The sequence below is a fragment of the Hyaena hyaena genome, unplaced genomic scaffold (genome assembly GCF_003009895.1).
Source record: "Hyaena hyaena isolate Hyena2069 unplaced genomic scaffold, ASM300989v1 scaffold_2000, whole genome shotgun sequence".
NCBI lineage: Eukaryota > Metazoa > Chordata > Mammalia > Carnivora > Hyaenidae > Hyaena > Hyaena hyaena.
The window spans coordinates 1,619-29,498 of record NW_024082615.1 but is presented as its reverse complement, the minus strand read 5'-3'; the positions used below and the strand labels follow the sequence as shown (position 1 = coordinate 29,498).

At 41.1% G+C, this 27,880-nt stretch overlaps 1 long non-coding RNA gene and 1 pseudogene across 1 annotated transcript; both read left to right on the top strand.

Moving 5' to 3' along the window:
* On the top strand, positions 1-27,610 carry LOC120227070. Its single transcript, XR_005527167.1, has 3 exons — positions 1-129; positions 4,150-4,152; positions 27,579-27,610. It is a non-coding gene; the product is annotated as an uncharacterized LOC120227070 (long non-coding RNA).
* Positions 8,508-14,306, top strand: LOC120227067 (annotated as a pseudogene).
* Positions 27,611-27,880: the final 270 nt, after the last annotated feature.

Sequence of the window (27,880 nt, the reverse complement as noted above, 5' to 3'; positions counted from 1 at the left end):
TCTACTTCTCAGCATAATGAGATTTCTTCTACTGAGAGTTAGGAAGTTTTCAAAGCCAAGTATTGGGACAGAATTGGTTATCAACACAAAAAACAAAGCCAATCATGAGAAGCTTTAAAGTTATGTGATGTGATGTGTCACATTGATTGATTTGCAAATATCGAACCAGCCCTGTCACCCAGGAATGAGTCCCACTTGATCATGGTGGATAATTCTTTTTATGTGCTGCTGGATTCGATTTCCAAGTATCTTGTTGAGGATTTTTGCATCCGTATTCATCAAGGATATTGGCCTGTAGTTCTCTTTTTTAGCTGGATCCCTGTCTGGCTTGGGAATCAGAGGGATGCTGGCTTCATAAAATGAGTCTGGAAGTTTTGCTTTGATTTCTATTTTTTTGGAATAGCTTGAGAAGAATGGGTATTAATTCTGTTTTAAATGTCTGGTAGAATTCCCCAGGGCAGACACCAGGTCCAGGGCTCTTATTTGTTGGGAGATTTTTGATAACTGGTTCGATTTCTTCATTAGTCATGGGTCTGTTCAGATTTTCTATCTCTTCCCGTGTGAATTTTGGTAGTGAGTGTGTGATTAGGAATTTGTCCATTTCTTCTAAGTTGTCCAATTTGTTGGCATATAATTGTTCATAGTATTCCCTGATAATTGCTTGTATTTCTGAGGGGTTGGCTGTAATCAGTCCACTTTCATTGATGATTTTGTGTAATCATTTGTGTTCTCTCTTTTCCTTTTGAGAAGCTTGGCTAGAGGTTTGTCAATTTTGTTTATTTTTTCAAAAAGCCAACCCTTGGATTCTTTGATCTGTTCAATTGTTTCTTTGGTTTCTATGTTGTTTATTTCTGCTATGTTTTTTACTGTTTCTCTTCTTCTAACGGGTTTGGGGTGCTCTTGTTGCTCTGCCTTAGTTCCTTTTGGTGAGCTGCTGGATTTTGCACCTGCACTTTGTCTAATTTCTTTTTTTTTTCCTTAATGTTTTTTTTAAAATTTATTTCTAGGAGAGAGAGCGACAGCGTGAACAGGGGAGGGTTAGAGAGAGAGGGGGTGACAGACTCTGAAACAGGCTCCAGGCTCTGAGCTGGCAGTCAGCAAAGAGCCCGACGCGGGGCTCGAACCCAGGAACCGCGAGATCATGACCTAAGCGATAGTCGGACGTTTAACCGACTAAGCCACCCAGGCGCCCCTAATTTCTTGAAATAGACCTGGAGTGCAATGTATTTTCGTCTTGGAACTGCCTTTGCTGCATTCACATGGAGTTTGGACAGTTGTGTTTTAATTTATATTTGTTTCCATATATTTATTCATTTCTTCTCTAATTGCGTGATTGGCCCATTCGTTCTTCAGCAGGCTGTTCTTTAACCTCCATGTTTTTGGAAGTTTTCCAGACTTCCTCCTGTGATTGATTTCAAATTTCATAGCATTGTGACCTGAAAGTGTGCATGGTATGATCTCAGTTCTTTTATATTTATGGAGGGATGCTTTATGTCCCAGTATGTGATCTATCTTGGAGAATGTGCCATGCACACTTGAGTAGAAAGAGAATTTCATGGCCTCAGGATGTAGAGTTCTAAATATATGTGTCAAATCCATCTGGTCCAATGTGTAATTCAAGACCTTTGTTTCTTTAGTGATTTTTCTGTCAGGTTGATCTATCCATTGCTGTAAGTGGAGTATGAAAGCTCCGGCTCTTAGCACATTCTTATCTATAAGATTGTTTCTGTTTATGATAATTGTTTTAAATATTTAGGTGCTCCCATATTCGGCACATAGACATTTATCATTGTTAGCTCTTCCTGATGGATAGACCCTGTAATTATTATATAACGCCCTTCTTCATCCCTTGTTATTGTCTTTATTGTAAATCAAGTTTGTCTGATATATATACTCCAGTTTTCTTTTGACTTCCAGTGGCATGTGATATATTTCTCCATCCCCTCACTTTTAATCTGAAGCTATCTTCCAGTCTAAAATGAGTTTCTTGTAGACAGCACATAGATAGATTTTGTTTATTTATCCATTCTGCCACCCTATGTCTTTTGATTGGAGCATTCAGCCCATTTATATTCAGTGTTATTATTTTTGAAATATGTGGGTTTAGAGTCATTGTGTCCTTTGTGGGATTCATGCTTGTGGTGGCATCTCTGGTATCTTGTGTTCCTTGCAAGAGAGTCAACCTCAGGATTTCTTGTAGGGCTGGTTTAGTGGTGACGAATTCTTTCAATTTTTATTTATTTGGAAAGACTTTTATCTCTCCTTCTATTCTGAATGACACGCTTGCTGCATAGAGGCTTCTTGGCTGCATATTTTTTCTGTTCATCACATTGAAGATTTTCTGCCATTTCTTTCTGGCCTGCCAAGTTTCAGTAGATAGGTCTGTCAGCACTCGGATAGGTTTCCCTTTGTATGTTAGGGCCCTTTTATCCCTAGCTGCTTTCAAAAGTCTCTCTTTGTCCTTATGTTTTTGCCGGTTTCACTACGATATGTCGTACAGAAGATCGATTCAAGTTACGTCTGAGGGGAGTTCTCTGTGCCTCTTGAATTTCTATGTCTACTTCCCTCCCCACGTTGGGGAAGTTCTCTGGTATAATTTGTTCCAGGACTCCTGCAGCCCCTTTCCCTCTCTCTTCCTCTTCTGGGATTCCTATGATATGGATATTCTTCCGTTTGTTTGTATCGCTGAGCTCTCGAACTCTTCTTTCATGTTCCTGGACCAGTTTATCTCTCTTTTTCTCAGTTTCTTCTTTTTCTATAATAGTGTCTTCTAAATCACTTATTCTCCTTTCTACCTCCTCAATCCATGCATTGGACACCTCCAGTTTATTATGTATCTCATTTATCGCATTTGTAAATTCATCATAACATTTTTTAAGCTCCAGAGTGTTTTTAGCCATAGTTTCGCTAATGTCCTCCATGCTTTTTTCAAGCCTGGCGATTAATTTTATGATTATTGTTCTAAATTCTTGTTCAGTTATGTTGCTTATATCTGTTTTGAGCAGTTCTTTAGGTGTCATTTCTTCCTGGAATTTCTTTGGAGGAGAGTTCTTCTCTTTCATCATTTTGGTTAGCTTTCTATCTCTTGTTAATTTTAACAGCTTGTTGTACACTCTGCCCCTGCGAGTCCTGCTGTATTAGAGAGGGCTCCTTGAGTGTTCAGGGCCTGTCTATTGAGGAAGTGCTCTTTGGATGTTGTCTCTCGTTTTTCGTGTTGATTGGATGGTGTCTCTTGGTTTCTCTTGTTTAGCGTTTGGTGATTTTGTTTCCCTGCTGGTAGTGGTTGTTGTGCCCGAGTCACGAGTCCCCCTAGACCACCAAGGAGCCAACACCGATGCAAGTACAAAAGGGTCTTTATTACAAGCTCAAGCCGGGGCTCACCCGTCTACTGGTGTAGTGTCAGCTGGGTGAAGCCCCAAACAATAGTGAGCAGGGTTTTTATGGGTTAAGGGATGGGGGTGGTACAGTGCACACGTTGTACGTATAACATCATCACACAAGCACTAATTACAATTCTACAGCTGCCATGGTAACAGCTTTGATCATTCAGTTTCTGTGAGGTGTTCATTACTTTTGGTGGGACCCAATCATGACTTATGAGACTCCTTTGAAAATGACCAATTATGAGGTGAGTTCAAAGGTCCCATGTGGGGTTCAGGCAAACGGTTAGAAATTGGCTAGTTTGTATAAAATAACTGTCTGAAGTTCCCAGCCTTGACTCAGACCACAGGAATGCTGTTTGATTAGCTGATCTGAGGGCGGTCCCAGGATGGCTTCAGCCTTGAGATTCTTTTCCTGGAACCGGGGCTACGTGCAGACCAAGGTTGCTCTTTTTTCTTTNCAGCTGAGTTCAATGTCATGTTTCTGGCTCCAGGGTTTCTTCCTGGTTGTTCTACCACAGTCTTATCTCATGAGAACACCAACATTGCTAAAGTACTTTTAGGATTTCAGCACTAGATATTCATTTAAAGAATATAAAAGCATGTGTTAGATTGTATGTTTCTTTATTTCTATTCACAAACGATATAGTTCCTTAAAATGTGACAGTTTACATTGAATCACAAATTGCATTCTTTTTTTTTAATGTTTCTTATTTATTTCTAGGAGAGAGAGAGAGACAGCGTGAGCAGGGGAGGGTCAGAGAGAAAGGGAGTCACAGACTGAAACAGGCTCCAGGCTCTGAGCTGGCAGTCAGCACAGAGCCCGACGCGGGCCTCGAACCCACGAACCGCGAGATCATGACCTAAGCGAAAGTCGGACTCCCAACCGACTAAGCCACCCAGGGGCCCCTACCAAGGTTCCTCTTAATGGAGGCCTTAACTTCAGGCTCCTCAGGGTATTTGGGACTCTCCACCGGGTGTAGTTTGGCTTGTTTCTTGAGGCAGCCCTGGAAAAAGAAAACAGACAACCACAGAGGGAATAGGGAGAGATACACAAACGCACAGACAACACCAATAAACACGCAATCTCAGGCTCAGGTATCAACAACAACAACAACAACAACAACAACAACAAAACAGCTATCTGGACAGGATGGGCGTGTTTTGGTGTAGGCCGGTCTTGTCTCCAGCGTGTCTGCTGCCTGCTCCTGGAGGCGCCGCCTTGGTGGTGGTGGGGAGGAGAATGCTGTCGCCCCAGTCCCTTCTCAACCAAGCATTGCACATCACTTCACGGGTCCGATCTCCCTGTGCTGAGGTTGTAGCCAAGGTAGGCTAAGTTCTATGCCCCACGCCCCGCCTCGTTTCCAGGTCTCAGTCCATGGGCTTTGTTTTACTGCTCTAAAGGGTCCCTGTTGCCGGGGGTTGAGTGGGGGGTGGGGGAAGTGTTGCAGCCTCAGATCAGCCGGGGTCAAGCAGCTACATAAACCGAGTGCGTTCGGGGAACATAGCAACTTCAGGTCCCCAGAGTCAGTGGCGATGCAGCACGCTGCAACCGCTGCTTTACTGGGCCACTGCCACCGCACGTGCCCTTAAACATGTATGTCTTAAGAAATGGCCACTAGGCAATGAGAAAGAATGGAATCTGGCCATGTGTAGCCACATGGATGGACCTTGAGGATGTTATGCTGAGTGGAATAAGTCCGGCAGAGAGGGATAAATACCATATGTTGGCATGTATAGGAGGATTAGGAGGAACTTATCTGAGGACCGTGGGGGAGATGAAGGGGGGAAACAGTGGGGGTGGGAGAGACAGGCAAACCATGAGAGACTCTTGAATGCTGAGAACAAACTGAGGGCTGATGGCTGTGGGGGGGAGGAGGGAAATGGGCATAGAGGAGGGCACTTGTGGGGATGAGCATTGGGTGTTATGTGGAAACCAACTTGACAATAAACTGTTTGTAAAAAAAAAAAAAAATGGCCACTCGGCATTTGTGAAATATCTTCTATTGAAGTATTGACCTTCAAACTTTTCTATTGTAATGCATGAAAAATATGCATTTTTAAATGTAATTCAACAGACACTAAACTATGTGTGTGCGGTACCTGGGTGGCTAAGTCAGTCAAGCATCCAACTTTCAGGTAGGTCAAAATCTCGCCATCCCTGAGTACAAGCCCGGCATCAGGCTCTGGGCTAGCAGCTATGTGCTGATTGCACTCTCTTCCTCTCTTTCTGAAAAATAAATCAAAGTTCTAAATAAATAAATAAATAAATAAATGTGTGTGAACTCTGGAAATATTCTATATGCAGAACAGTGGTATTTTCTATTTTATTTTATCGCGTTCTTTTAAAAGGCTGCTTGTGGCCCACAACATTAACCCCATGACCCACTATGGATTACAAACCACCATGTGGAAAACATTAGTCCCAATGGCCACTACATGCCGTTATAGAAGTACATGCACATACCTGTGAGAATCTCCATTTTGTCCTCATCTGGGAATTCACTGTTTTCAGACACAAAAGCCATCTTTGTTATGAGCCACAGGGGTACAATGATGTGAAGTTGCTGATGAAATATAAGCTCCACTTGCAAAGTTTCACGTTAAAATTCAGAAATGAAGTTTAAGGAGTGTACTTCTCATGAGGAGCACTGAGTGATGTATGAAATTGTTGAATCACCATATTGTACTCCTGAAGCTAATATAACGCTGTATATCAACTAATTGGAATTAAAATAAAAACTTTGGGGAAAAAATTCAAATAATAGTGTTTGTTTTGCACATTGCAACTGTTATTTGGTATAGATGAGAACTCACAACAAAAGAGTACATGTGATTTGTCGTCCGGTTGGTATCCTGTGCAGAGCCGTGCTTGGGCTGGGGTGCAGCAGATTGCCATATATTGTGGGGTTTAGCTAAGGGACCCCATTTCCCTACTGTGCTTCCATTTTATGAGAAAGTGTGAGGTTTGCATTACACATGATGGGAAATAAATACTTTGACCCTAAGCACCAAGCAGGGTAAGCTTAGATGTCCGCACTTTGAGGGCCTCTGGGAAACCCCACTCCAGAGTCTGTGAACATTGTTTCTTCACTCCTGTAGGGATTTAAGCTTGTTCTTAGATTCTCTTTGTTAGATGAAAGGAAACCTCTGGTCTTGTGGGAAGTTGCAGCCCTTCTGTAGCAAGAGGGGCTGCGATCAGTCCCTGCTGTAGCTCCTTGTTCAGCAGCCACAGACAGTTCCTGAGTCACCTAAGAGGCCGTTTTTCTTCCCTCTACAAAGTCTTTTATACTTCCTGCTGTGTCCAGTATTTCACAAAAGCCACCTCACAACTTGCCTCCATCCAAGTTCAAATATGGGCCTATAAATTCATTCAGTTGGCCATGGCATCAATTCCACAGGAGCAATACAGGAAATGAAATATTGGCATCAGGTTGGAGTTACACCTTGAAGTTGGAGGGCAGCAATTTAGAAATCAACAAAGTCCAGGTTCTCATGACCCATAGCCACCCAGTCTTTGTTATGACATGAATTTTGCTAGTTAGGTGTTAGGATGAGACATCACTATCTCTCAATTTTTTGAATCACTTGCTGAGTGCACTGTGCTAGGAATATGGATTAGGAGAGTGAGAAAGTAACAGTTAGTAATGATGGTGTCTTCTGAGAAAAAAAATACACATATATATGCATATATATATATAGAATGTGGACGATGATTGCTCTCATTTTAAAAAGAACCATAACCATTTTCAAACAGTTCCACACCCACACACACATCTTTCCCAATTCAAGGTATTTCTTCAAATTAAGCCCAATTGGATAGAATATATGAGTCATCTTAAAAATATATTCTAATTTAGTGACAAAAAGCTATTTGCTGGCCAGTGTCCTTTTCCTCTCCTTCCTTTCCTTCCTTCCTTAAACATTCACCTGATAAGTTATATAGAAGCAATTAAGAAAGGAAATCATGCACACAACTTACTATCTACATTAACGAGAGTTTATGATTGTATGGGTTTCAACATACATAGGCTTTTGCTATCAAAAGCCTCTCTTAAAGTTCCTGGGTGGCTCAGTCAGTTAAGCGTCCGACTTTGGTTCAGGTCAGATCTCACAGTTCGTGCGTTCGAGCCCCACTTTGGGTTCTGTGCTGACAGCTCAGAGCCTGGAGCCTGTTTCCGATTCTGTACCTCTTTCTCTCTCTGCCCCTCCCCCACTCGTGCTCTGTCTCTCTCTGTCTCGAAAATAAATAAAAACAAACAAACAAACAAAAAAGCATCTCTACCCTAGGCAGACAAAAGTTGGAAATCTCTTTATTGTCCATTCCAGGAACTAACTGAAAGATCCATCAACTCTTCCATAAAAAGTGCCAAATGACATTTTTCAACCGTAAGGAACTTGAAACTTTTGGCTTCATATTCTTGCCTTGCTGTGTCCACCAAACCTAAACCATTTCATCACTGTTTCCCCTCCATCTTAATCACAAGCAACGTGATTGAACCCAACGTCAAAAGAAATATTCCACACTGACTTCAAAATCTGAATAAATCCCTCTCCTGTCCTGCCACGTCCAAGACTCTCTAAGACCCTGTCCAGGTAGTGCTTTCCCTGACAGTGTTGTTCGATAAAGTCAGCTTTACTTATCAAGTTGTTTGACTGATAGTTGCAAAGCACAGTACCTGAAGAGCAAGGTCACCATTACTGAACATCATGTAACAGTGGATCAAGCTCAAATCCCAGGACGCATAAGGATAGAAACTTCTGAAACATGCACTGACGGAAGGACCACAGATACGTGGAGAAATATGTTACCTAACTTCAGATTTAAACGCGCAGCAACACAAGCAAAAAAGTAAAGAAAACCGTCGTTAATGTGCTTATTATACAGAGGAGAGCAAATTCACTCAAGTACGACAGAAAATCCAGAAGCATGGAAGGGAATGATTGCTCAAAGCGTGTATAAAAAAATAGTGTTCAAGTACTTAGTATCTATTATTGTTCTTTTCGAGACACATTCAGCACTAACAGTGACTACAAACTGTCCCCAAAGTATCTGGATGCAAAAGAGAGCTCGGGTGGGAGGAAAGAGATCACTCTTGTAGCACCATTTCAGCTACTCTGTGGACCCTGCCTTCCCACGCCTTGGCATCAGACATGGGAAAAAGTCCACGAACATTGCAAACACCCACATCAGAACGCATACACTTTGTACCGTGGCCTTTGCTGCGCAAGCCTATTGTTAGCAAAGACTGTTGCTGAGCATGCGCCCTGCTGTCCCCGCATCCTGTGAGCAGAGCTGAGGAAGAAGGCGTAGTGTTGCTGGTGTCCCGATCATTCTCGCTGCCTGAGCACAACTGGTAGGTCCAGAAATCCATCCTTCCGGGCCTGGAAGTGTGAGTGACTCTGAGGATCGTGGCAGTGGGGCTCGGGGGTTCGGAGCCGTAGGTGTGTGGCCTCCGCGGTGGAAGGTGCTAGGAGATAGCGTTCTTCCCCCAGGCGTCGTGGCCGCCGTGGCCCTGGTCCTCGAGGTAGGACGGGGACGAGTGGGGATGGCGGGGGAGGAGGACGAAGGTGATGCAGACAGGGAGGGTGCTGGGGGCGTCCTTCGAGGTATGTGAGTCCTGGAGACACCCGGACGTGCCGGCAGAGCACTGAAGCCAGAGTCCTCAGGGGGACCCTGGGTGCGAGGCGGGCCAGGCAGTAGAGAACAGGTGTGGAAGGGGCGCCTGGGTGGGCCAGTTGGAAAGGGCCGACGCGCGGTCTCAGCGCAGGTCTGATCTCGGGGTGGTGAGTTCAAGCCCCGCCTGGCCTCCGGGATGGGCGTGACATATACTATAAAAGGGGGGTGGGCAGGAAACGGGGACCTCAGCGGGGTGGGAACTGTGCCCCCGAGATTTGTATCGCACTGTCGTGGTGTCACGGGAGGAGCTGCCCGGGGGTCAGTTACGAAACTAGTCACGTGAGCCCTAGGTTTGGGAAGACAGCCACCGGCAGTACGCAAATATGAAGACCTTCTCTGTGACCCAACCAAACCTTTCTTAAGGGGGTAAAAAGGGCCCAGCAAATGGGAATGTGCAGAGCAATAGTGGGTCGAAATTTCCAGCACTGTTTTCTCACAGCCTCTATGACGGGGAATCTAGCTGTGGAAGAAAGCCTCATGTTTGATCCTTCCTTAGGGTGATTTGATTGCCAGTTTGGCTGATGTAAATGATCTTTTACATTGATTTGGGCATTTATTTGGTGCAACCACAGCATGTACAGTACCCTTAATGCAAGGTAGATTTTGAAAGTATATTCAAAGTAAAAACAAATGAAAACGTTTCGCCTTGGAAGTGGTATACCTAGCGTTGAGAGTACATTTTCCAAATACTGATACCCTACTTTCAGGGTGAAATATGAGTGGGCGAGTGAGAGCAAGATCTAAATCTGAAGAAACAAAGGGTAATCGAGAGGCTAACCAGCCGGCTGCACCTGTGGCTGTGAGTACTTCGGTATTTGATGTTTTCTATACCATCAGTTTATTTGTCTGAAATTGTTGAACTACAAACATACAGATACAGAGATAAATGTTTCTCTGCTGATAAGGAGCAGGAAACGTTGAACCTGAAGGAGTCCATCCTTGTGTTGCCTGAGGAAATGTACCCTAGGACTCCTTTGTTATGCTTATTAACAACAGGTTGTACATATCCGTCCCAGCACAGTATAAATAGCCTCCCAAGTGCTTTGGTTGCCTCTTCTGCTGTACACAGGCTGCGAGAAGAGTAACTTTTTTTAAAATTTAAATTTTACTTAGCTTACAGTTCAATATTGGTTTCAAGAGTAGACTCTATTGATTTATGACTCTCATACAACACCCAGTGCTCATCAGCAGTGCCCTCTTTATTGTCCATCACCCATTATTTATATGATCCTCCACCCACCTACCTCCATCAGCCCTCATTTTGTTCTCTACAGTTAAGAGTCTCTTGTGAGTTGTTTCTCTCTCTCCTCTTATTTGTCCTTCTCTCCTCCTGTGTTCCTCTGTTTTATTCTTAAGTTGCACAGATGAGGGAAATCATATGGTGATTGTTCTTCTCTCTCTGACTTCTTTCTCTCAGCAGAGTACATTCTAAGCCCTGTCCACATCGTTGCAAAGGGCAAGATTTTATTCATTTTCATGACTGACTAATATTCCATTATATGTAGACACAGCCATATTCATTTTAGGAAATACATATATAGAATCATGTTTATAAGTGCTTTTATACTCATTTATTATTTGATGCAAAGTGTGTACTGTATGTTTATATTATTGGTAGGTATTAACAATGCAACTTTTATTTGGTAACACACACACACATACATTCTAGGTCCAGCAGCTGAGTGATGAGCAACCTCAACAAAAGGAGGCACCCCCTGAGAGTCAGGATATTATTCTTGATACAGAGAAAGCAGTTGCAGAAGCACCTATGGATCAGTGTGAAGGTACAGGTGGAAAGAATGCTTATTGGGGGCACAGGGTATATTTTTGCATCATGCATTATGACATAACAGGACGAAACAAAACATTAGAAGAGAATCTCAGTCATTTCCTGAAAACTCTTTGAAAATGTGAATAGAGTATAGTTTGCAGCTCTGTTCACTCTAGTGAATTTCCCCTCGTTCTTCCAATGCAGTCCTTCCTAAATCAGAGGAAACTGTTGACTACTAAAGTATACATTTCTTCACGAGTTTAGTGTGTTCTTCTCAGGACATTTTTGTGTGGCCTTTTTCTTCAGTGCATCAAAAGTGTAAGCAGTTTTTAATAGTATGTGCAGACGGCCAAGTCAGCATATCTTATCACATCTGGAATAAAGATGATTTGCATAGGGATGGTGGCCTCGTTTTTTAAAAAAGGAAACTGAGGTTCAAGGATTGTGGCTTGCTAAAGACAGCTTGTCACATTGAGACATAATTAAATTTCATTTCACCTTTTGTTTTTTATTACTTCCTTCATCTGTGTTTTTATACCAAAATGTGAATGGTTTGTACAAAATGCGTAATACTAAAATGTGTACTGTAAAATTAGCAAAGTACAGCCATAGGATAATTGAAATTCAGTGCAGCAGGAGATAGACTCCAGAAAAAGGCTCAAGGAATGATAGCCACTGTTTCCTTTGCTTAATCATTTGATATGGTATATTTGGGAAAAGCTGGATAATTCAGGTAACTGGCATATAGGGAAACTATAGTAGTGTGGTTTTTAAGCGGCTTTACGGGGTGTTTAAATACTTTTCTGATTAGGAAAATCAAAAGAATCTTGAAATGATCATGAAATGGGAATTAACAGCTTCCAGTGCAGTATTTTCCTTAAATACTTGTAGTGAACTCTTGGCGTCATTCAGGCCATGGATTATTTTAGGGATTTGCTGGGAAGAGGTTTCTACAGTAGGATTGATGACAAAGTCTTTTGCTTTCTGTCCACCCTGCTCCCTTTATTCTCCCTGTTAAGATTGAAGTTTGCCTATTTTTCACTCATGTTTTGCTGTTATTTTTGATATTTTGTCATTTACATGACTCATTTATCCTAAGTTATAGAGACAGACTTGGCAATTAAATCTAACTGGTTAATTTTCACAAAAGAACTTTCAGGTTGCCACAATAGGGAATGGATCTCACTAGTATAGGATTTGTCCTAGGCCCACAAATGCACTCAGTTTATGTTTCAAGAAATTAAATTTTAATTTTTTTTAAAATTGTATCCAACGTGCAGGCCCTCGGTGGCTCAGGCACTTAAGTGTCTGACTCTGGATTTGGGCTCAGGTCTGGATTTTGGCTCACAGCTTGTGATTGAGCTACGTGTAGGACTCTGCATTGGCAATGCAGACGTGTTTGTGATTCTCTCTCTCTCTCTCTGTCTTTATCTCTCACTCTCCCTCTCTCTCCCCCTCCCCCTAGCTCTCCCCTCCATCCTTCTTCCCAGCTCCTCCCCTGTTGGCTCACTCTTTCTCTCTCTCTCAAAATAATAAAAAAAACTTTATAAAAAACCTGTCCATGGTGTTAATTTAAGATTTCTTTGCTGATACTCTCTACTCTCAGTACTCTGTGGTAATATAATGCCAAGGTAGATTCAGTGTGGTTTCTTTTTAGATTGCTATTTGAAATAAGGTTTCATAATAGAGAAAAACAAAGATGTGAAGTCCTCTTTCCATCATCACTTTTTAATTACATGAAGTCTACAGGCTTGTATTTCATATAATGGAAAACAATAAATATTACCATCTCATTCCTTAGATTTTATGTTCCTCCTTCAGTTGATAATCTTTGTCTTTCAAGGACCTGACCTGGAAGCTGGTATCCAGAAATTGCCTCTGCCACCGACTGAGGATTTAGTGAAGATGACACGGATGTGAAGGGGGCAGATTTCCCAACTGTGGAGCCCGTGAAAATGCCTGAAGCAGGTATGTAACCCATTGGGAATGTGAAGTATGCAGGCCTTTTCCTGAATATTATAGTTTTCCTTATGTAGATGTACCTTTAGTGATAGATACTTTAGTAACAGACTTTACACAGAAAGGTACTTTCACAAGTAGTTCAGACCCTAACTTCCTGACTGCCTGACTCACACTCTATGAGATACAGAATTAAACTGGGTCAAAGCCTTATTAAATTATAAAATAGGAAAGCATTTCCTTCATAAAGTGTAAATGCTGAGGCCCCTGGGTGGCTCAGTCAGTAAAACATGTGACTTTTGATATGGCTCAGGTCATCGTCTCACGGTTTGTGAGATTGAGCCCCATTTTCGACTCTGCGCTGACAGCATGGAGCCTGCTTGGGACTCTCTCTCTTCCTCTCTCTCTGTCCCTCTCCCATTTGTGCTCTCGCTCTCTCTCTCTCAAAATATGTAAATAAACTTTTAAATAGAATAAACTGTAAATACTTTAACAGATAGCTGATTAAATTCAGAATCTTCTCTAATTTCCTCTTTTAAGAAACACAGAATGCATTTGGAGTAAATACCAGCTGTATGAAATATGCTGAGGTACTGAAGTTGCATCCAATACCAGCTCTAACATAAGTTGTGTGACTCTGGGAGAATCCCTTCACTTTTGAACCCATCTTGACACATATATTTAGTGATTTCAAATCGGATATATTGCATTCATTTTTTTTATTGCTGCTTTCTGTATTCTGTGGTTTTGTTGGTAGCATACATGGAATACAAAAATCGTCCATTTTGTTTGATTTATTTATCATGAGGTAGCATCTTTAATCCAATTTGAACATCTGAATTGAGATTTCCGTGCGGCTGAGAACAAGAAAACACGCTGTTTGATGTGGGTTTTTCTCTATGGAGACCCTGATATCTATTCTTAAATTTTGTCAGATTCAAATTATTGTGGTCTTACAAACCACGTGCAGTGTGAAACGTTTCCCCAATGAAGGCTCAAATGACTGAGTAATAAAATAGCAAGAGATGGTTTAGTTTCTAGTTTCTGTGGCACATCAAGTAGGGAGAGCGCATGGGTGTTCTATGTAAGTGATGAATCTCTGAATTCGACTCCTGAAACCAGTACAACTGGTTACATGTTAAGTCACTGGAATCTAATTTAAAAATACAAAATAAAACTACCTTTTAATAGGTTCATTTCGTTTCATCTGTTCTGACCAGAAGTGTCTTTTTCACTTCTTGTATCAATAGAAAGTATGGAGTGTTCAAAAACTGTTGGTAAAGTATATGCTTGGCGTCTATCTTATAAAATGGAAACTATGCTGTCCTGTGTATATCATTAATTTAATCTAAATAAAATTCTGCTGAGTAATGTTTCATCTCTATATCTATCTTACAGGTAAAGGACAATCCAAGGTTTAAGCAAGATGAAGCCGAAAGCATGCAAAGTGCTCTCATATAAGACGGAGACTTCACCATTTCAAATCTCTCAATAAAATCTTCCAACTTTCTCCAAAGACTCTTCCAGTCCTTTGTTAGACTTACTCTAAGTACTAGGTGCTGTTAACAATTGTGTCGTTTTGAAATTTTTTATTCTGATTTAGCTGGTAAGTGCAGATAGATCTGTACATCTACACTCTCTCCAGCAGCCTTGCTACATACGATTGAATGCCAGAGGTGTACGTCAGCATCCATTATGAGTTTCAACACACGCAATTCTATCATCCTTGAATACTAACAGTTTTGTTTCTGCTGTTTTAATCATTATCTCCCCTCTTTGTTTTCTCACTTTACAATATTGGACAGACCCACCCAGGACAGTGCTGGTAGGAACTGATAATAGACATCCTTCTCTTATTCCTGAAGGGAGTTAGACAATTTTTAACATTTAACTATATTTACTGTGACATAAAGGAAGTTCAATTCTCAGTTTAGTGTACTACAGTATTTATGTTGAATATATGTTGACTTTCATCAAACACGTGTAGTACATTGATTCAGATGATCATACGATTTTTCTTCCATTAATCCGTTAATGCAATGAATTTCATACATACTTTCCAATGTTTAAATCAACCATACACTTCTGGCAGGGAATGTTCATGATACATTATCTTTGTGAATAATCTACATCATATCAGTTGGGTTAGAATTTTTATTACTATCTTCATGAGTGACAGTAGCGTCGACTTTTAGTTCATATACTCTCTTGGATTTTCGTATCAAGGATATACTGGCTTCATAGAATGAATTAGTACGTAAAACCTCTTTTTCTATTCTCTGGAACTGAAGACTCTGAAAGGCTGTGAGTGACGTAGGACTAGACTTTCCCGTGTTCAGCTGTGTCTGGATTGCACCTCTTTCTTGGGAACTGGACCCTGCAGAAATGGCAGGGAACCTCCAGGTCCCCATCATTTCACATTTGGTGAGGTGCCCAGCTTCCCTGCAAGTAACCTCTACTGATGCCATCACTCTGACAGCTACCTGCTGCAGTTTCTATGGTGTCATTCATCTTCTCTGCCCAGAAAGGTAAAAGTCACGGCTCTGTTAACTAGATACTTTGATCTCTGGTCTATAATTGTGAATAGCTGGCCGTCCACTAGTTGTGTGCACTTAGGACACTACATCCATTTATTGAGTTTTTAGAGTAAGTTACTATAAAAACTCCTCTGTTGATAGCCTGTATACTATATGTTTGCAACTGCTTTCCGCAGAGTTCCTTACATTTATAACTTCATTTAGTCTTCACAAAACGGGGTGTCAAAATGTACCCAAACTTACTGACTCTGATAAGCAGTAGATTTTGGGATTCAGTTCTAAGTTAGAGCCCTTATTCTTCCTCAAAGTAAATACATCTGAAAATGAGGGTAGGAAACCTGATGGTGTACATGAGGTCCTGGGCCAGGCTCTGTGCTGACAGCTCAGAGTCTGGAGCCTGCTTCTGCTTCTGTGTCTCCCTCTCTCTCTGCCCCTCCCCTGCACTTGCTCTGTGTCTGTCTTTCAAAAAAAATAAATATTTAAAAATATTTAGATTAATAAATGTTTAAAAAAACTTCTATTATAATAAGAAATTAAATGTAAAAATAAATAAATCTAAAGCTATTTGGAACAAATTTTACAGAGACAAAGAATGACATATCCACCCCATGGTAAAAAAAAAGAAAAACCAAAAAACCTCAGCTCTCCTGCAAAACTTCTTTCTTCAAACGTTATTTAAATGCATGGATATTGGCCATTCTTACAGGTGTGAGATGTCTCACACGTGTGATGTCTCATTGTAGTTTTCTATTACCCTAATGACAAGTGATGTTGAGCATCTTTTCATGTGTCTCTTGGCAATTTGGAGGTCTTCTTTACAAAGATGTCCACTCATGTCTTATGCTAATGTTTCAAACTGGGTTATTTGGGGATTTTTGGATGTTGAGTTTTATAATCTCTTTCTCCTTATTGGATACTGACTCATTATCAGATATGCCATTTACACATATCTTCTCCCATTCGGTAGGTTGCGTTTTCATTTTGTTCATGGTTTCCTTCCTTGGGCAGAAGGTTTTTATTTTAATAAAGTCCCAGTAGTTTACTTTTGCTTTAGTTTCCCTTGCCTCAGGAGACAGATCTAGAAAGAAGTTGCTACGGCAGATTTCCAAGAGGTTACTGCCTGTGTTCTCCTCTAGGATTTTGATGGTTTCGGGTCTCATGTTTAGGCCTTGGATACATTTTGAATTTAGTTTTTTTTTTTTTAATTTATTTAACACAAGCTAGATAATATGAAGTATAGTCTTGGCTTCAGGAGTAGAACCCAGTGATTCATCTCTCCCATTGACGCCCAGTGCTCACCCTGAGAAGTGTCCTCCTTAATGCCCATCGCCCATTTACCCCATCCTCGCACCCTCCCACCCAGCCACCCCCTCCAGCAGCCCTGATTGTTCTCTGTATTTCACAGACTCTTTCAGTTTGCCTCCCTCTCTGTTTTTCTTATTTTTGTGTATGGTGTAAGAAAGTAGTCCCGTTTCATTCTTCTGCATGTTGTTGTCCAGCTTTCCTGGCACCATTTGTTGAAGAGACTGTCTTTTTCCTATTGGATATTCTTTCCTGCTTTATCAAAGATGAATTGACCTTATACCTGTGGGTTCATTTGTGGGCATTTTATTCTGTTCCATCGATCTGTGTGTCTATTTTGTTGGCAGTATCATACTGTTTGGTTCACTACAGCTGTGTAATTCAATCTCAGGTCCAAAACAGTGATGCCTCCAGCTTTGCTTTGCTTTTTCAAGGTCGCTTTGGCTAGTCAGGGTCTTTTGTGGCTCCATGCCGGCTTTACGCTGTTCGTTCTAGCTCTGTGACAAATGCCAGCAGTATTTTGCTAGAGATTGCATTAAATGTGTAGATTTCTTTGGGTGGTTTCGACATTTTATCAATATTTTTTCTTCCAGTCCATGAGCATGGAATGTCTTTGCATTTCTTTGTGCCATCGTCAATGTCTTTCATCAGCGTTTTAGAGTTTTCAGAGTACTACAGGCATTTGACCTCTCAGGTTAGGATTGTGTCTAGGTATCTGATTGTTTTCAGTGCGGTTGCAAACGGGGTTCATCACTTAAGTTCCCATTCTGCTGCTTCACTATTGCTGTATAGAAATGCAACAGATTTCTGTATGTTGATTTTGTATCCTGAGACTTTATTGAATTCATGTATCAGTTCTAGCAATCTTGTGCTGAAGTGCACTTCGGGTTTTTTTAAACAGAGAATCATGCCGACTGCACAGAAGAAACAACAGGTGTTGCAAGGGTGTGGAGAAACGGAAACCCTCTTGCACTCTGCGTGGGAATGCAAACTGGTGCGGATTCTCTGGAAAACACTACAGAGGCTCCTCAAGAGGTTAAAAATTCAACTACCCTATAGACCAGCAGTTGTGCTATCATGTATTTACACAAAAAATACAAAAATAACAATTCAAAAGGGTACTATCACCCCAGTGATTATACCAGCATTATTTCCGATACCAAAGCAATGTCAGCAGTCCAAGTGTTCATCAACTGATGAATGGAAAAGAAGACGTAGTACAGCGCTACTTGGGTGGCTCAGTAGGGTAAGTGTCTAACATCAGCTCAGGTCATGATCTCAATGCTTGTGGGCTCAATTCCCATATTGGGCTCTGTGATGACAGCTCAGATCCTGCTTCAGATTTTGTCTTTTGCTCTCTCTGCTCTTCCCTCACTTGCTTTATGGCTCTTTCAAATATAAATGTTAAAACAAAAAATTTTAAGATGTTGGATATATATACAATGGGATATTACTCATCCATAAAAACTGATGAAATCTTGCCGTTTGCAAATACATGGATGGAGCTGAAGAGTATTATGGTAAGCAAAATAAGCCACAAAAGACAGAAATCATATGATTTCACTCCCATGTGTAATTTAAGAAATAAAACAAAGGATCATGGGGAGAAAAGAGAGAGGCAAGCCAGGAAAAAGATACTTAGCTACAAAGAACAAACTGATGGCTACCATGGGGGAGGCAGGTTGAGGGATGGGTTAAAAAGGTGGTAGGGATTAAGGAGTACACTTTAGATGAGTGTTGGGTAATGTATGGAATGGCTGAATCACTGTATTTGTACAGCTACAACTAATATTAAACTGCATGTTAACCATTTGGAATTTTAAAAGTTAAAAAGCAAAATACAATTAGTAACCCTAATAAAATTCCAAAAGTAAACAAAGGCATAGACAGAGAAGCCACAAATCCCTGTTACCCTCTGCATACATCTCTACCACCCTAACAATACAGAAGCCTGACTGTCCCTTATCACTACACAATGCAAGAGTCACGTCTCTGAGCCCCCATTTGCATCCTCACTTCCAAAAAATATTTCGGCAACTAAGGGCTGTACTCAGAATTCACCCTCCTTAGGGAATGGCCGCAGATTCCAAGCAGCAATTGTGTACTCACAGAGCTTAAACATATTTCCTGGTGAAAAGGAAGGGTGAAAAGTCTAAGGTTCTAATTAAAAGTGAAAGTTAAGGGGTGGCTTAAAAATGAGCTTGGGTGGCTCAGTCAGTTAAGCGTCCAACTTCAGCTCAGGTCATAATCTTGCTGTTCCCGAGTTCGAGCCCCATATCAGGCTCTGTGCTGACAGCTGAAAGCCTGGAGCCTGTTTCAGATTCTGCTTCTCCCTCTCCCTCTGCCACTGCCCTACTCGCACTGTGTCTCTCTCAAAAGAAACATTAAAAAAATTTAAAAAATAAAAGTGAGACTAAACGTAGGCTGTTCTGCCTTGCCACAAAATTCGTGAGTGTCCTCTAGGTTGTGGAGCTGGATGAATGTACTAGGGCACAGATTCAAGGAAAGAAAAGGGAACCAGAGGGTCTGGTTAAAGCACATTGACTTGGAACCTTCCTACTGTCTCCCTATAGGCTAAGGCACGTAATAGCAATGGGGTTCAATCCTTCCTCCGACCCACACTGTGTGATGGTCGGAAAGGTATTTACATCTTTTGAGACTGTTTTCCCATGTCTAAAGTAGAGATCACAATACTTGCACTAAATGATTGCTAGGAGGAATCAATGAGATAACGTATATGAAATAGGCATTATATTGATAATGGATGTGGCTTATTATATTTCTTTCATTTAAACATTCAAATAGTTTTTACGTATTTACCATTACAATTATATCTCTAGTAAGAGACACATATTTTAATATTTTTTTTTATTTATTTATTTCTAGGAGAGAGAGAGAGACAGCGTGAGCAGGGGAGGATCACAGAGAGAGGGAGTCACAGACTGAAACAGGCTCCAGGCTCTGAGCTGGCAGTCAGCACAGAGCCCGATGCGGGGCCCGAACCCACGAACCGCGAGATCATGACCCAAGTGAAAGTCGGACGCTTAACCGACTAAGCCACCCAGGCGCCCCAAGAGACACATATTTTAAATTTCAAGTAGGGATATAAAGCTAACTTTTTAAATGATTTGAGTTAGAAACTTATTTACTTGTTTTAATTTTCTTTATTAGAGTATAGCTAACACAATGTTACATTACTTTCAGGTGTACAACATAATGATTCAACTTCTCTATACCTTATGCTATTCTCACCACAAGTATAGCTACCATCTGTCACCATACAACACTATTACAGCATCATTGACAGCATTCCTTATGGTGTGCCGTTTATTCTCATGGCTTACTCATTCCATAACTGAAAGTCTATATTCCCATATCCTATCACTCATTGTTCCTCTCTCCTTATACTCCTTCCCTCTGGCAACCATCACTTTCTTCTCTGCATTTATAGGTCTAATTATGCTTTTCTTTGTATATTGATTTCTGGGTTTTTTCTTTTTTAGATTCTACATATAAGTGAACTCAAATGGTATTTGTCTTTGACTTGTTTCACTTAGCCTAATACTCTGTATGTCTCTAGGTCCATCTAGAGTGTCACAAATGACAATATCTCATTCTTTTTTATGGCTTCATAATGTTCCTGTGTGTGTGTGTGTGTGTGTGTGTGTGTGTTCCATATCTATGGACACTTCGGTTGTTTACATATCTTGGCTATTCAAAATTATGCAATAAACTGGAGGGGTGCATATATCTTTTTGAATTAGTGTTTTCTTGATATATGTGTAAATACCCAGTACTAGAGTTATTGGATCATATGGTTTTTCTATTTTTAACTTTTTTTAAGGAATCTCCATACTGTTTTGCAGAAGGTAATTAATTTAAATAAATATAGTGATGAAATAACAATGTCAATGATGTCAGACACGTCATCCATTCTAAAGTGTGTTTGCAAATAACTGAGGTCTGAGAAGGCTGGTCTAAGTAATGGCATGTGTTAAAACCTGCATTCCTTCTTATGTGTGATGCCAAAACTAAAACAAGTCCATATGTGATCATGCAACCCACACAGCTCAAAATCAGGGTCTATCTGTCACGTGGTCAGGCCATCCTTAGTAGCCCTGCAGAGGCTACCAGGACCACATGCTTAACTACAACAGCCGTTATATTGGCTTTTTACACTCCCACAGACTGGGTGAGTAAGAAGAGTGTGAGACCAATGGTTTCAAACAGTTTATTACTTACAGACGCAGCAAAAACAAGATCACCTCAGTGTCAGTACCCTGCATCCCTGGTGCCACAGGAATAGACACTGAATGAGAGTGGTTCAGGGACAGACACAATAGGTGTTGGGTCTCTGTGCTGGCGAGAAGCTCACAGCAGTACCCTAATGCAGTAAGTACTTTCAAAGTCCACAGCTGTACGTTCATAAACCTACACTCAGTTGAAGCCAGTGATGGGAGAATCATGACTTGTGTCAGCCTCCAGCTAGAGAGGTAGTCAGGTCTGAAACTACCTGGTGGCAGTTTCTCGTTAGACTGCTCAGCTCCCTTTGTTCCAAGACGATTCACGTGGGGTTGTGCCAAGACTCAGATTCCTGCAGTCTAGCTTGGCCTACATGGCCCCACTAAGAACATGCAAAGTTGTCAGGGCACAAAGGCAGAGACGTTTCCACGCAGTCTCTGCCTCCAAACAAAGGGCCATATGTATGGTTCCTACAAATATAACTTGTGTCCTATTGACTCCTATATGGAGGAGAGGCTTTTACTGTGAGCATCGTTACAAAAGCTTACCTAATTCAGCACACATGGATTGGTTCCTCACATGGCTCAGAAAATATCTGTGATGCTGGAAATGAAAAGACCAACAATGTGCAGTGCTTGCTATGGGGTATAGAACCCAGGTGGGGCAGATGAACAGAAGAGGGGTAAAATACAAAGGGGAAACACAAGGAAAGGACCCAGGAAGAAGAGTGAGAGGGGTGGCCAGGAAATAGGAGGAAAACCAGGATAGAAGACTCACTATCAGAGTGAAAGAGGTCACCTGGATTCCCACATCCATGGATCCTTGTGTTTGCATAATGACCCTGCGGATAGAAGGCTGGGTGACATGTATGGCTCACAGTTAAACCTAAAAGAAGTAGATTGGTATCACACTGAAAAACCAGACACAGGGATGCCTGGCGGCTCAGTCAGGTAAGCGTTCAACTCTTGGTTTTGGCTCAGGTCACGATCACATTGTTTATTGGATCAAGCCTCGCATTGGGTTCTGCAGTGCTGGAATTCTCTCTCTCCCTCTCTCTCTCTCCGCCTCTCCCCTGCTTGCTCTCTCTCTCTCTCTCAAAATAAACAAACATTAAAAACTCTACGTACAGTTGACCATTGAACAACACAGAGTTTAAGGGTGCTGACACTGGCCCCTGCTGCCCCACACAGACAAAAATCCATGAAACCTTTTGACTCCCCAAAAGCTTAAATGCTAATAAGCTACTTTTTAAAATCTTTTTTTAAATTTGTTTTGGGAGAGACAGAGAACAACCAGAGGAGGGGCAGAGAGAGTGCGAGACAGAAACCCAAGCAGGCTCCACACTGTCAGCACAGAGCGGGTTGCAGAGCTCGAACTCACAAACCGTGAGATCACGTCCTGAGCTGAAATCGAATTGGATACTTCACGGACTGAGCCACCCAAGCACCCCAACTATTAATAGGCTACTTTTGATGAGAGTCCTTACCGATTAGTAGTTCATTAATACATATTTTGTTTGTATGTGTATTTTGTTTGTATGTATTTTTTATGTACTTTTACAAAATAGTAAGCTAGAGAAAAGAAACTGTTTATTTAAAAGATCAAGAGGAAGAAAAAATAAATTTTGAGTACTTCACTCTATTTATTAAAAATTAAGTGTGAATATAAGTGGACCTGTGTAGTTCAAACCTATCTTTCCCAAGAATCAACTGTAATCAGAATGGTCCCTTCCATTAAAAAAACTATATATATCTATATGCTCCATTATCCTCATTTCATTAAAAGAATAACTAAGAATAAAAGAAGATCTTATTCAAGGTCAACACATTTGTGCTTTTAATTTCTTTGATCAATATGCTATGCTTTCCACTGTACCAACTTTTAACACATTGGTTAAACCTATTCCTACACATTTTATTATTTTTAAGCATATCAAGAATGGGCCAGTTCCCTTTTATTTTCTCATCAAATATTTCATTATTAGTGTATTCAGATGATATTGATTTCTTTGTGTTTATTTTATGTCCTGCAACTTTATTGAAATTGTTTATTGTTCCAACAGTGTTTTTTAAGTGAATCTTTGACGTTTTCTTTTTTTTTAAATTTTAAATGTTTTCTTTACTTTTGAAAGATAGAGAGAGAGACAGCGTGAGCAGGGGAGGGTCAGAGAGAGAGGGAGACACAGAATCCGAAACAGGCTCCAGGCTCTGAGCTATCTGTCAGCACAGAGCCCGATGCGGGGCTTGAACCCACGAACTGTGAGATCATGACCTGAGCAGATGTCGGACGCTTAACCGACTGAGCCACCCAGGCGCCCCAAGAGGTATTCTATATACAAAATCACAGCATCTCCAAAAGTGACATAGTTACTTCTTCTTTTCTGATTTTGAGGTTTTACCCCTTTGTCTTGCCTACTTCCATTATCAAGGACTTGCAGTATTATACTGAATAACAATGGTCAGAACTAACATCCTTGTCTTGTTTCTGAGAGGAAAGGCTTTGAGACTTTCTCCACTGAGGATAATGTTAGCCGTGGGTTTCTTGTAGATGGCCTTGATTGCATTGAGGTTTTTTCATCCTATGCTCAATGCATTGAAAGTTTTTATGATGAAAGGGTGTTGAATTTTGGTCAATGCTTCTTCTGTATTCCTTGCAAAATCTTATGATCTTTAATCTTTCATTCTTTTAATGCAATATATTACATGAATTCATTTGCATATATCTAACCATTCTTGCATCCCAGGATTAAAGGCCACTGGGTCATAATGTATAATCCTTTTGATGTGTTCTTGACTTTGGTTTGATAATTTTTTGTTGAAATTGTTATGTTTATATTCATCAGAGATATTAGTCTGCAGTCTTCTTATAGTGACTTTATCTGGTTTTGGTATCAGGATAATGCTGGCCTTGTAGAATGAGCTTTCTAGAGTACTCTTCAAGTTTTTGGGTAGATTTTGAGAAGGATTGGTTTCAATTATCTTTTAAGCATTTGCTGGAGCTCACCAGTGAAGTCATCTGGTCATAGGGTTTTATTTTGGGGAGGTTTATGATATTTAATTCCACCTCCTAACTCATTTATTGGTATATTCATAATTTCTATTTCTATTTCTTCAAGAGTCAGTCTTGGTAGAATGTAGGTTTTGAGGAATTTATCCATTTATATTAAGATACACAATTGGTTGGAGTATAAATCTTCATAGTATTCTCTTATGAATATTTTTCATTTCAGTGGCATCCACTGCAACGTGTCTTCTTTGAACTCTGAATGTCTTTTACTCCCTTTTCTTTTTTTCTTAGTCTAGCTAAAGTTTTTTCAATGTTGATCTCTTCAAGTAATAAACTCTAAGAGATTTTCAATTATTGCCTAACTTTTTTCATTTATTCTGCCCTATAACTATGTTCCTCCCTCCACTTTCAACTTAGTGTATTTTGGTTTTTCCTAGTTCCTAGAAATGTAAAGTTAGGTAGTTTATCTGAGGCCTTTATTCTACACATCTCATGTTCATTGATTACAACAGTAAATATTTTTTTTATATTCTTACTATACATTAAAGCCCTCTATACATTCAGAGGAATCCTTATCAAAATACCAACGGGGACTACCAGGAAGATGGTGAGTAGGAGGACCCCAAGTTCACCTCATGCCATGGATACACCTAGATCACCCCCACACCAGTGGAAATAGCTCGGAAAACGACCTGAAGAGTGGCAGCACAGACTCTCACTAGTTAAATGCACAGAAGAAGCCACGTTGAAATGGGTAGGAAGGGAAGAGACATGGCTGTGAGCCAAAATGACCCACCAAGTCTGCCAGAGGGAGGGACCCTGAAGGCAAGGAGAAGGGAGAGAAGCAGACCTCCCACTAGGTATCCCAGACATGGGGGCCCACACTGGAAAGATGAATCCTCATAACATTTGGCTTAAAAATCACTGGGGCTTAACTACCAGAGTTCTTACAATCAGGGGATCGTCATACCTGGGATTTAAAATCAGGATATGTGGAGACAAGATAGCAAAGAAGCAGGGAGCTCCGAACATTTCACTCACCCCCATCTCACGAACAGAGAAGGCCTGAAGCCATAGGACACTGAACCGCAGGAGTCTGGGAGGAAAAGAGACAGAGTCCACTATGAAGACAACCTCATAGGTGTGTGAGTGCGAACTTGGGGAAGATAAAAGTGGGCCGGGACCGGAGACATGGAGGGAGGGGAGGGAGCCCCCTTCGCAGTGAGCCATGGAGACTCAAGGGGAAGAGAAAGAGTGGCTGAAACTGCTCATAGAACTGTCCCTGGAGAAGAGAAAAAGCTCAGCTCAGGACAGAGTGTGATCCTATTTCTAGCTGTGGCGCCGACTTGGGCTGTTTTCCCCGGTCCAGGCAAGACCAGGAGAAACTGTTTCCCTGCTCTCCTGGCTTGATCCCTGGCTGGGAAGCAGCCCAGCCTGTGGGATTATATTTTGGACGGTATCAATAAAGCATGCAGACTAAGACCTGGAAACGAGGCGAGGCTTGGGACATAGAACACAGCCCACCTTGGCTATGCTTGTGGTACAGGGAGATGAGACCCAAAAGAGTGATTTGCAATGCTTAGTTCCACAAAGGACTGAGGCGCCGCCATTTTTCTCCCCACAAGCACCAGGACAGGACCTCAGGGAATGGCTGAGGGACCACAGTGCAGGTGAGACCTGCCTATACCATACCACTCGCATTCCTGCTAGAGAGCTGGCTTTTTTGTTTGTTTGTTTGTTTTGTTTTGTTTTCCTTTTCTTTTTCCCTTTCAGTTTGCTTGTTTGTTGGATTTGTTTGTGTGCTTTTGTTCCTTGCGTATTTGCCTGTCTGTTTTCTTTTCCAGGGCTACCTCAAGAAACAAGCCCAAGTGCACGTGGTGGAGAGTCCCAAATACCACTACGAGTAAGGAAATAAAATCACCAAAGTCTCAACAAGAGAGACCAAGTGACACCATTCAAAGTACACTTCCTGAACAGAGAGGCCCTGGACAGTCAATGAGTCTTCTTTACTACAGCAGTACTCGCAGGTGCATAGTGCAAAACAAGCTTTTAAAACTAACAAGAGACAGAAAACTAAACAAAATGATGAAAGGGAAGAACTTTCCTCTAAGTAAATTCCAGGAAAAGTGACAGCTAAAGAATTGCTCAAAACAGATATAAGCAACATAACTGAACAACAATTTAGAACAATAGTCATAAAATTAATCCCTGGGCTTGAAAAAGGCATGGAAGACATCAGAGAAGCTATTGCAACAAAGATGACAGACCTTAAAAATAGTTGTGATGAATTTAAAAAATGCTATAAATGACATGCATAATAAAATGGAGGCTTCCAATGCACGAGTTGTAGAGGCAGAGAGGAGAATAGGTGAATTAGAAGACATAATTACAGAAAAAGAGGAAACCGAGATAAAGAGACATAACCTGATGTAGGAGCATGAGAGGAGATTTCGAGAACTGAGTATACAATCAAATGGAACAATGTCCATATCATAGGAATTCCAGAAGAGGAAAGAGAAAGGGAAAGGTGCTGAATGAGTCCTTGAACAAATTATGGCTGAGAACTTTCCCGATCTGGGGAAGGAAACAGACATGGAAATCCAAGACATTGAATTCCACAGAGAACTCCCCTCAGACGTAACTTTAATCGATGCTCTGCACGACATATCGGAGTGAAACTGGCAAAATATAACGACAAAGAGAATTCTGAAAGCAGCTAGGGATAAAAGAGCCCTAACGTACAAAGGGAGACCTATCCGAGTGCTGACAGACCTATCTCCTGAAACTTGACAGGCCAGAAAGGAATGGCCGGAAATCTTCAATGTGATGAACAGAAAAAATAGGCAGCCAAGAAGCCTCTATCCAGCAAGCCTGTCATTCAGAGTAGAAGGAGAGATAAAGGTTTTCCCAAATAAACAAAAATTGAAAGAACTCATCACCACTAAACCAGCCCTACAAGAAATCCTAACAGGGAGTCCATGAGGGAAATGGTACAAGGGACACAAGATACCAGAGACACCACCACCAGCATGATCCTACAAAGAACACAATGACGCTAAGCCCATATTTTTCAATAATAATAAGGCTGAATGTCAACGGACTAAAGGCTTCAATCAAAAGACCTAGGGTAGGAGAATGGATAAAAAACAAAATCCATCTATTTGCCCTCTACAAGAGAGTCATTTTAGACCTGAGGACACCTTCAGATTGAAAGTAAGGGAATAGAGAAATATCTTTCATGCTACTGGAAGTCAAAGAAAGCCGGAGTAGCCATACTTATATCAGACAAACTGAACGTTAAAGGAAAGGCAGTAACAAGGGATGGAGAAAGGCATTATATAATAATTACAGAGTCTATCCATCAGGAAGAGCTCAAAATTATAAATGTCTACTGCACCGAATACGGAAGCACCCAAATACATAAAACAGTGAGTCACAAACAGAAACACTTTAATGGAGAAGAATGTGCTAATAGCAGGGGACTTTCAACTCCACTTACAGCAATAGGTACCTCAACCAGACAGAAAACCACAAAAGAAACAATGGAGTTGAACGACATATTGGAACAGATGAATTTGACACATATATTGAGAACTCTACATCCTGAGGCCATGGAATTCACTTTCTTCTCCAATGCGCATGGCACATTCTCCAAGATAGGTCACATGCTGGGCCATAAAGCAGTCCGCCATACATATAAGAGAATTGAGATCATACCATGCACGCTTTCAGATCACAATGCTATGAAACTTGAATCAATCACAGGAAAAAAGTCTGGAAAACTTCCAAAAACATGGAGGTTAAAGAACACCCTAGTAGGATACAGGAGTGTTGATGCATAGGGGCACATGGACCCCAATGTTCATAGCAGCACTCTCCACAATAGCCAAAACATGGAAAGAGCCTAAGGGTCCATCAACGGACAAATGGATCTAGAAGATATGGTTTATCTATACAATGGAATACTACATGGCAATGAGAAAGAATGAAATCTAGCCACGAG